Below are 8631 nucleotides of genomic sequence, written 5' to 3' on the forward strand. Positions count from 1 at the left end.
CTGTTCAGTCACTGTGGGTCAGGCTGTTCCCACTTGTACCTAGGGACTTTCTCATGCGAGTTAGTTGGAAGGAAATGTGTTTTCCAGATGTGCTCACAGGGAATGGCAGAGCCGCCCCAGGGACCTCAGCTCCTTCCTCCCTCTTCTCTTGGGACTGCTTGTTTGGGACTTAAAGAGAGACCGTGTTTGGCTCAAACTCAACTTGATTGCACCTCCATGCCAGTCATTTTTCACCATTTTCCTTAGGCTGTGGACGAGGGCTAGTTCTCTAGGGCAATCAGGGAAAAACCTCTTTTCAGCCTCGGCTCTCCCCAGAGGGCCTTGACTGGATCTCTGCCACCAGGAGGTACAAGGGCCTTCTTAGCTCCTTTAGCATGGTCCCAGAGGCATCTGTGGCAGGCCTCACTCAAGTTATGTCAACAACTCCCCCCTCCCCCAGGACTGCCTTTCTCAATGTTTTCTCTCTCATTCCAAACATACTTCTCTTGAACTTTGCCTGACTCAGGAAGCGCTCATCTGGAGTTTTCAAATTCTTCAGCCAGATGGAAGCCTCTAAGGGTTGATCAAAGCACTATTTGTTACAGGTGGATTACAGATGCTCCCTGCAGTTATTGTCCGAAGATGAGTGTCTGGGATATGCAGAATCAGCCAGTCATGTTTTGCACCGAAATGAACAGCATGGCAGAGACTGAGATTTTCTTTCTGTTCCCTTCTCCCCAAAGAGGAGCTATCCACAGCTGGTTGAGCAAAATCGGTATTTTTCAGGTGGCCCAGAAGCTCTAGAGCTGGCTTCTTAACTATCAGGCAAGCTTCGACAAGTCTTCACCAGCATCACATATGGAATAGGCAGACCACGAGGAAATATTATCTTCAGCTCCTGGAGGGAGATGCTGCAGTGATCCTTTACACTGTTTCTGGTGGTTAGGTGGGTCAGTCTCTCTTCCAAGGAAACAGCTCTGAGATACCCAGCTGGAACCTGACTGCTCTGAGATGCGTGGACAACACATGTAAGAAACATCTTGGGTCCAACTTCTGGACCCTGGAGAAAAGCCTGGTGTTGTTTATTTTGGCTCTTTCTGGGGGGCCTGCCACCCACTTCCCAAACACATCACTCACAGAGGCTTATTCTTACTTATGAATGCCTGGTCTTAGCTTGTTTGTTTCTTGCCGGCTTTCCTTAAATTAACCTATGTACCCTTTGCCTCTGGGCTTTTCCTTTTCTCTAACTTCTATAAATCTTACTCTTACTCCATGGCTTGCTGTGTAGCTGGGTGTCTGGCCCCTGGAGTTCTCCTCCTTCTCTGACTGCTAGACCACTGATCCCAGATTTCTCCCTCTATATATTCTCTCTGCATGCCAGCCCCCCACATCCTTTCTCCTGCCTCTCTATTGGTCAGTTCTTTATTAGACCATCAGGTGTTTTACACAGGCACAGTAACCCAGCTTCACAGAGTTAAACAGATGCAAAGGTAACACTCCTTAAAATATTCTACTTCTGGTAATTCCTGTCAACATCCTCTTTGCTCTCGTGAGTCCACCACCAGAGCTCCTGCTGCCGTGATGTCACGAGCAGCTGGATCTGAGGTGCCCATCCAGCAGCCGAGAAGCAATCTCAGGTCATGTGGCAGGAAAGCTCCTGATCTTTTAAAGTTGATTTTCTATTCTGTTACTTTGCTGTAAACGTTGATCTAGAAGTTTTCTGGTGGACATTTCGGGACCTCTTAGGTGTATCATACCATCTGCAAATAGGGGTAACTTGGGTTCTCTTCCTATTTGTATCCCTTTAGTTTCCTTTTCTTGTCTTACTGCTCTGGTTAGTAATTCAAGCATTCTATTGAAAAGGAGTGGGGATAGTGGGTGGTCCTGTTTTGGTCCTGGTTTAAAGGGGTTGCTTTAAGTTTTTCTGCATTTAGGATGATGCTGGCTATGGTTTATTGTGTGTAGCCTTTATTGTGTTGAGGTCTCTTTATTCTGACTCTTTCTATGTTTTTTTTTGGTTTTTGGTTTTTTTTTTTTTTGAGACAGCATCTCTTTATGAAGCCCTGGCTGTCTTAGAACTTACTGTGTAGACCAGGATGGCCTTGAATTCATAGAAATCTGCCCAACTCTGCCTCCCAAGTGCTGGGATTAAAGAGACACTACATCATGCCTTGGCCACTCTAGGATTTTTATTATGAAGACATGTAGGATTTTATCAAAGGCCTGTTCTTCACCTATTGAGATAATCAGTTTTGTCTTTAAATACATATTTATGATTTATTACACTTATTAGTTATGTATGTTGAACTATCTTTGTATCTTTCAGATAAAGCCAACTTTAACTTGTCTAGCGGGTTGCAAGAATATATTATAGAGATTCAGCTGTGTATTAAAGCTATACTTTGACCGGCCAAGGGTATGTCAAATGGGAAGCCATTTATCACAGAATATTTGGTGTTATGCAGTCTTAATATTTCAGCTGTCTTCTGCTATGAAATTCTTGCATGCCCAAATACTCACAGACCATATTGACAAACAGCTAAGCTTCTCAGTTGCTGATCCACTAGATAGCTAACACCCCTACAAGGCCTAGGAGACAAGCAAGCTGCAGGTGCATAGCTTTGTTTCTTGTGCAAATGAAGCTCAGACTATCCCCTTCCTTCAAGCCTAGTGGCATGGCAGAGAGATTGACTGAGGACTATAGGGCTTTTTGCAATACCAGGGGCAGTAAAGACTGGAGCAGAATTCCAAAGGCAGACACATAACCAAGTGGCCAGAGAGAGGAGAGGGAAATAGAGCTTCTGTAGAGGGTAAAGCAGATCTCTTGTAGAGTTTATCAGGGCCATGGGTAAGGAGCCAGGAAGGTGAGATGAAGGACGAAGGAACAGAGGACAAAGATCAGGTCAAAAGCATAGGAGCTTACTAAAACTATGAGGACAGGAAAAGTGGGCACAGAGAGGAGCTGAGTGTGAGGACAGAGCTGAGGCTGTGTAGACAGGATTTTGTCACAGAGGAATAAAGTTAACAGACAAAGAGTGTAGTGTTTGTAGATTCCTTTCCATCAGATACCCCACATCTGACGTAGTGTCTTCCCTAGGACTCTGGGAGGAATTTTTCTCAGGGCAGGAACCTGGGAAAATTCCATTATCTTTAATCCCGGAAGAAAACTTTTTGAGATATGCCTGTATTCAGTTTAAAATTTTTCTTTCTTTTTTTTTAAAAACATAAATTCTTTATTGATTCTTTGGGAATTTCACATCATGCACCCTAATTCTACTCACCCCCCAGTGTCCCCATATCTTCTCCTCACCACTGTAGCACTGTCACAAAAAAAAAACAAAAAAAAACTTAAACCAAACCAAACAAAAACAAAGTGTTGTACCCATTTCTCAAAACCCCCAGAGACCACTAAGGAGCCGGTTTCTGATGCAAGCACACAAGGGTCCTTTTATTCAGGTTCAACCTGGGCCACTGCATGGCAGATGGAAGGAATTGTGGCAGCAGTCACGAGCCCAGGTGTAGAGGGTTTTGTTTTGTTGTTGTTGTTTTTGTTTTGTTTTTTTTTTTTTTAATAGGGAAAAACCACAAGCCAGAAATTGGCAATTTGGTATTGGGTAGAAGGGGCAAGGTGATTTTTTGAAACTATTGGTCTAGACTTTTGGTGGGGAACCACAACCCGCTGAACAGGATTATCTGGACTGCTCAGCAGGATTATCTAGATATCTCTAAGGGCCATAAACCACAGACAGGATGCTATTAAGCTTTCCTTTCCTGTATAAACAGTAGACAGGATATCTACAGGAGGATGCTGCTCTGTATCCGTTCGAGTTATCATGCCATATTCATGAGCCTGTAAAATTAAGTCTAGGCCTTCACAAAAGCAAGCAAGCAAGCAAACAAACAAAAACAAAAACAAATCAAACCAAAAACCACCCCTCTTTGCTGCTGCTTTTTTCCCACCTTTCCAATACCTCTCCATTTTTCCTGGTGGCATTGGGAGCAGTGTGTCACACAGTATACTTTTTTGTCCAATCACCTTTGCTAGCAAGTGTTCATTGCAATGAGTCACTGGTCTGTTTCAAGGCCTCTGGTTTCTGGTACACCACCATCACTGGATCCTCATCGGAACTCCTCTGGGATATCCTGCAGCTGCTTTGAGTCATGGAGCTCCTGTGGGTATCATTCCACAGGACCAGTCCATTCACGAGCTCCAGCAGGTCCTATCTGGGTAGATGTTAGGGTGAGCCAACCCAAGGCCTGGCTGTGGGCCTGGGTGGTAGCTGAGCTGGTCAGTCTGGGGCACTGGGGCTGCCCGCTTCAGGTGAGGGGGTGGAGTCAGCTCTCTTATGCCCATGCCATCAAGGCCAGCTCTTCCTTACCTGTGGTAAAGGGTGGGGCCAACCCTTCTGAGTGCATGAGCCAGCTCTCCTGTGAGGTTGGGACCAGCTCTCTTGCTGCTATTGTACCTGTTTCGAGAAACCCCTAGAGACCACCAAGGAGCCAGTTTCCGATGCAAACACATAAGGGTCCTTTTATTTTCAGGTTCAATCTGGGCCACCACATGGCACATGGAAGTAAATGTGGTGACAGCCATGAGCCCAGGTGTAGAGAGTTTTTATAGGGGAAAACCACAAACTGGGAATTACACTCTTGGGATTGGGTAGAAAGAATATGGGGCAAGGTGATCTTTTGAAACTATTGGTCTAGATCTTGGGCCTGAAACCACATTTGAAACCATTGGGTTAGGCTTTTGGCGGGGAACCACAACCCACTGAACAGGATTATCTGGACTGCTCAGCAGGATTATCTAGATATCTTCAAGGGCCATAAACCTCAGCAGGATGTCTGCAGGAGGATATTGCTCTGGTCCTTCCTGAAACTGAGTACAGAAGGTGGTCTGAGATGTTGGCCCTTTCCCTAAGATAGAGCCTGTAAAGTTAAGTCTAGGCCTTCACACTGCAGTGCCCATTGAGAAGCAGGGCCAGCTTTCCTAGGGCCAGGGAAGGGCAGGGCCGGCTCAGCATGACCCTCTGATTTTACCATGTATGGTTCCTATGGCTCTTTGAGGTGACACAGGCTTCAGATATCAACACAGACCCCAGTTGCAGCTGGGCTATGGACCCAGACATGGCACTCAGCTGCAGCTCGGCCCAGACGACATCCTGGTTCTTGGTAGAAGACTGGCCACTGAGATCAGGATGGCTCTGGTGGCAGCATGGCCCCTAGACACCAACAAGGCCATAGGTTGCAGCCTCAGCCCCAGACTTTTGTGTGACCTTTGGTGGTAATGCGAGCCTCAGACTTCCACACAGACACCAGCTGTGGTAGGACCACAGACCCAGACATGCTTCTCAGCAGCAGCAGGATCTGGATGTCACCATTGCCCCAAGCATCAGTGCAGCCCACTCAGATCAGCACAGCCCCAGTGACATTGTGGCCCATGGACACCAACATGGCCCCAGACCTCGAGCATCCACCTGGCTTTTGTTGATAATAGGAGCCTTGGGCATCAACATAGACCCCGGCTGCAGCAGGACTATGGACCCAGCCATGACCCTCAATTGCAGCTCTGGCCTGGATGTCACTATGGCACTGGGTTATAGTATGGGGCACTCAGGTTTGTACAGCCCTGGTTGCAGCATGGTCCCTGGGCACCAACATGGTCCAGAGTAGTTAATTAGACACCAGGCAACCACATGGCCTTTGGTTGCAACAGAAGTCACAGCTGTGGACCTAGACCCTGGCTAGTGTAGGGCCTTGGACCTAGACATAGCCTTCAGCAGCAGCCTGGGCCTGGACAACACCAGGGGCCCGGGTGGCAGCACAGGCCACTGTGATATTTTATTTGTGCTTTGATAAATAAAGCTTGCCTGTGTTGTGGTAGCGCCTGTGCTACCACCACCCGTTCACCATGTCCGAGTGAGGGGCTGTGGATCGAAAAACAGAGACAAAAGACATTGGGTCATTTGTGCCAGGGGATGCAGAATGCCGTTTATTGAAGAAGGGAGGGAACCTTAAATACAGGCTCATAGCACAATGGAGGAACCCCGGAGGGCAGAAGTTCGCTACTGAATGTTCTACATTCTTGCATCTAAGCTGTTTACACCAAATGCAAGATACACAAAGAACTTCCCTTAAGCATTCAGGAGGGTGGAGACCAGCAGGGAATCAGCATAGAGGGGACATCAAGGTCAAGGTCAGGCGAGCAGGGCTGCAGTTACCCAACTTGGGAGTTCCAGGGCACTATATGCCTGGAGATGGGGGAAAAGGCCAGCCATTTTAAGTAAACACAGAAGTCAGTCAGTGTTAGCACATGCCCTTAACCCTGTCACTTAGTAGGCAGGGTCTCTGTGTGTTCAAGGCCATAGTAGGGAAGAGGTCAAGCATGGTGACACATGCCTTTAATCCCAGTACCAACCACAGAGACCTGGAGGTCTGTACAGACAGGCAGTAGTAAGGAAGTAAGGTACCTAGGCTAAGAGCCAATGAGAGGGCAGAACAGCAAGGCAATAAAGGCATGGGAAAGGGGAAGTAGTTTGCATTTGGAAGCTGCAAAGTTGGTGAGGTAAGGTTGATAGGAAATCACAACATGTCCACACGGTTGGGCTTTCCCGGCGGACCGCCTAGTTATTTCTGGTTCAAAATAGCCATTTCCAGGTCAGAACATCTCGCGTGTCTAGGTCTCTGTGGCTTTACATGGTTGTGTAAAGCGCATGTGGCCATGTAATCTACGTGCATGTGTGGAGTAGCCACATGCGGTCCTGTAAGCATGGGTGGCCCACTCTTTAAAAAGCCAGCGCCATTTTGCACAGGTCTCTCCCTTCTCCTCTCTTCTCTCTCTCCTCTCTCTCCTCTTCTCTCTCTCTTCTTCTCTCTCTCCTCTCCTCTCCTCACTCACCTGTGTGCTTCACACAGGCCTGTCACATTTCTGTCCTCTTTAATAAAATCTCTTCTGTGGTCTTGTCGTGTTCAGGACGTGTTCCTCGTGGGGTAAGAGCGCCAAAATAACTAACATTGGTGCTGTGAGGGAACGGGTGCTTCTGGGTGCTCTGTGCCTGGAATCCCGGGAACTGGGACGGAAACTGCACTGCACACACCGGGAACTCTGCTCCGTTCATGACAGATCACTCTCCATTAGCCTGGTCGCACAAATCCGCATTCAACACCAATACTGACTGGTGAGTTTTTGCCCTTTTTGGCTAGCGTAAACGGTTTCCTGAATCTGTGAGAACGACCATTGAGCGTCTGGCACCTCACTGGTTATTCTTGTGACTGGGGAAACCCCCGGCCACGGTCTTCACTGGCTACGGTTGGCCCCCATTGCAGGCCCAAATTTCCAGCCACCTCCCACGTCTGCAACTTGAGACATTTTTCGCAATAGGACCACCACCATCAGGTGCGTCCTAGGGCTGTGTGAAGACGGCACATTCTTCGTGCCCGACAGGGCGGCCTGGCATTAAGGGCTCCTGGGGAGTCCTTGCTTCACACAGCGGGGGAGTGGGGGGGGGCGCTTATTGGCTGACGAGCTGATAAGGCAGCTTGTGCCTGAGATCTGTCCAGCCTCCAGGAGGTCTTGGCTCCAGATCATGTTTTTTTTTTTGTTTTTTGTTTTTTTTTTTTTTTTTTCTGCCTCTCCGCTGCAGACATGGAAAATAAGGCTTCCAACTCGATCCCTTAGGCTGTCTTCTTGAGGCTTTTCTTAAAGATTCCTAAGCTTATCTGTCTCTGTACTGAGAGATGGCCCAAGTATGCTTTAAAAAAATAACAAAAGATCCCAATATTTTACAGGAGTTATCTAATTCTGGCCAGCGAACAGGCAAATGGAAAGAGTTGCTCTTTATCTTAGCTTTCTTTCTCTCTATGTTAAACTGTCTCTTCATTCTCTCCTGCTCATGTGCTCCTAGCTATGCCTAAACCAAAAGATTCTCTGTCCCTATCTCTCTTTTTCTCTCAATAAAGCTCTAGAAAGGTAGCCATGTCTTGTGATTCTTCCGCCAACCAGCACGCACTTCCAGCTGGCCACCACAGGGTGGTGGCCAGCCATGAGAAGCGCAGCTTTCCACTATTGATACCGCCACAATTTTTCACAGTGAGTCTGCTGTTCTAATGGCTGAAGTCTGAGCTATATGTTTGCGACGGACAATCCCGGGGGTTGTCCTCTGGCTGTGCTGGCAACGGCAGGCACATTTTTGCTTGGAGCAAAAATGTCATCTGGGGTCTACCAGGTAGACCACTGCAGTACAGTTGCAGCCCTTCCCATCCCTTGACGAAGAGGATGGCGAACTTGAGCTGATTCTTTTACCACCTATATTGGCGGATAGGGTTAGGTACCGGTAAACCTGACCACATAACAGTGTTCCAGGTACTTCAGGCAGCGAACGGGAAAATAAGAGTTGCTTCATCTCCAAGCTTTCTGCTAAAGCTCTTAACCCTTTCTTTCTTTTCCCGCTTCGGCGTCTGCCACATAGTAAAAATGGCAATCTTACCAAAAGCAATCTACAGATTCAACACAATCCCCATCAAATTACCAACAAAATTATTCACAGATCTGGAAAGAATAATACTTAACTTCATATGGAAAAACAAAAAACCCAGGATAGCCAAAAGAATCCTGTACAATAAAACAACCTCTGGAGCCATCACAATCCCTGA

General features: G+C 47.3%; 1 pseudogene; it reads right to left on the bottom strand.

The window, feature by feature from the left end:
- Positions 1–93: 93 nt before the first annotated feature.
- LOC118588645 lies at positions 94–1018 on the bottom strand (annotated as a pseudogene).
- Positions 1019–8631: the final 7613 nt, after the last annotated feature.

Source organism: Onychomys torridus, chromosome 8 (assembly GCF_903995425.1).
Source record: "Onychomys torridus chromosome 8, mOncTor1.1, whole genome shotgun sequence".
In the NCBI taxonomy this organism is placed as follows: Eukaryota; Metazoa; Chordata; class Mammalia; order Rodentia; family Cricetidae; genus Onychomys; species Onychomys torridus.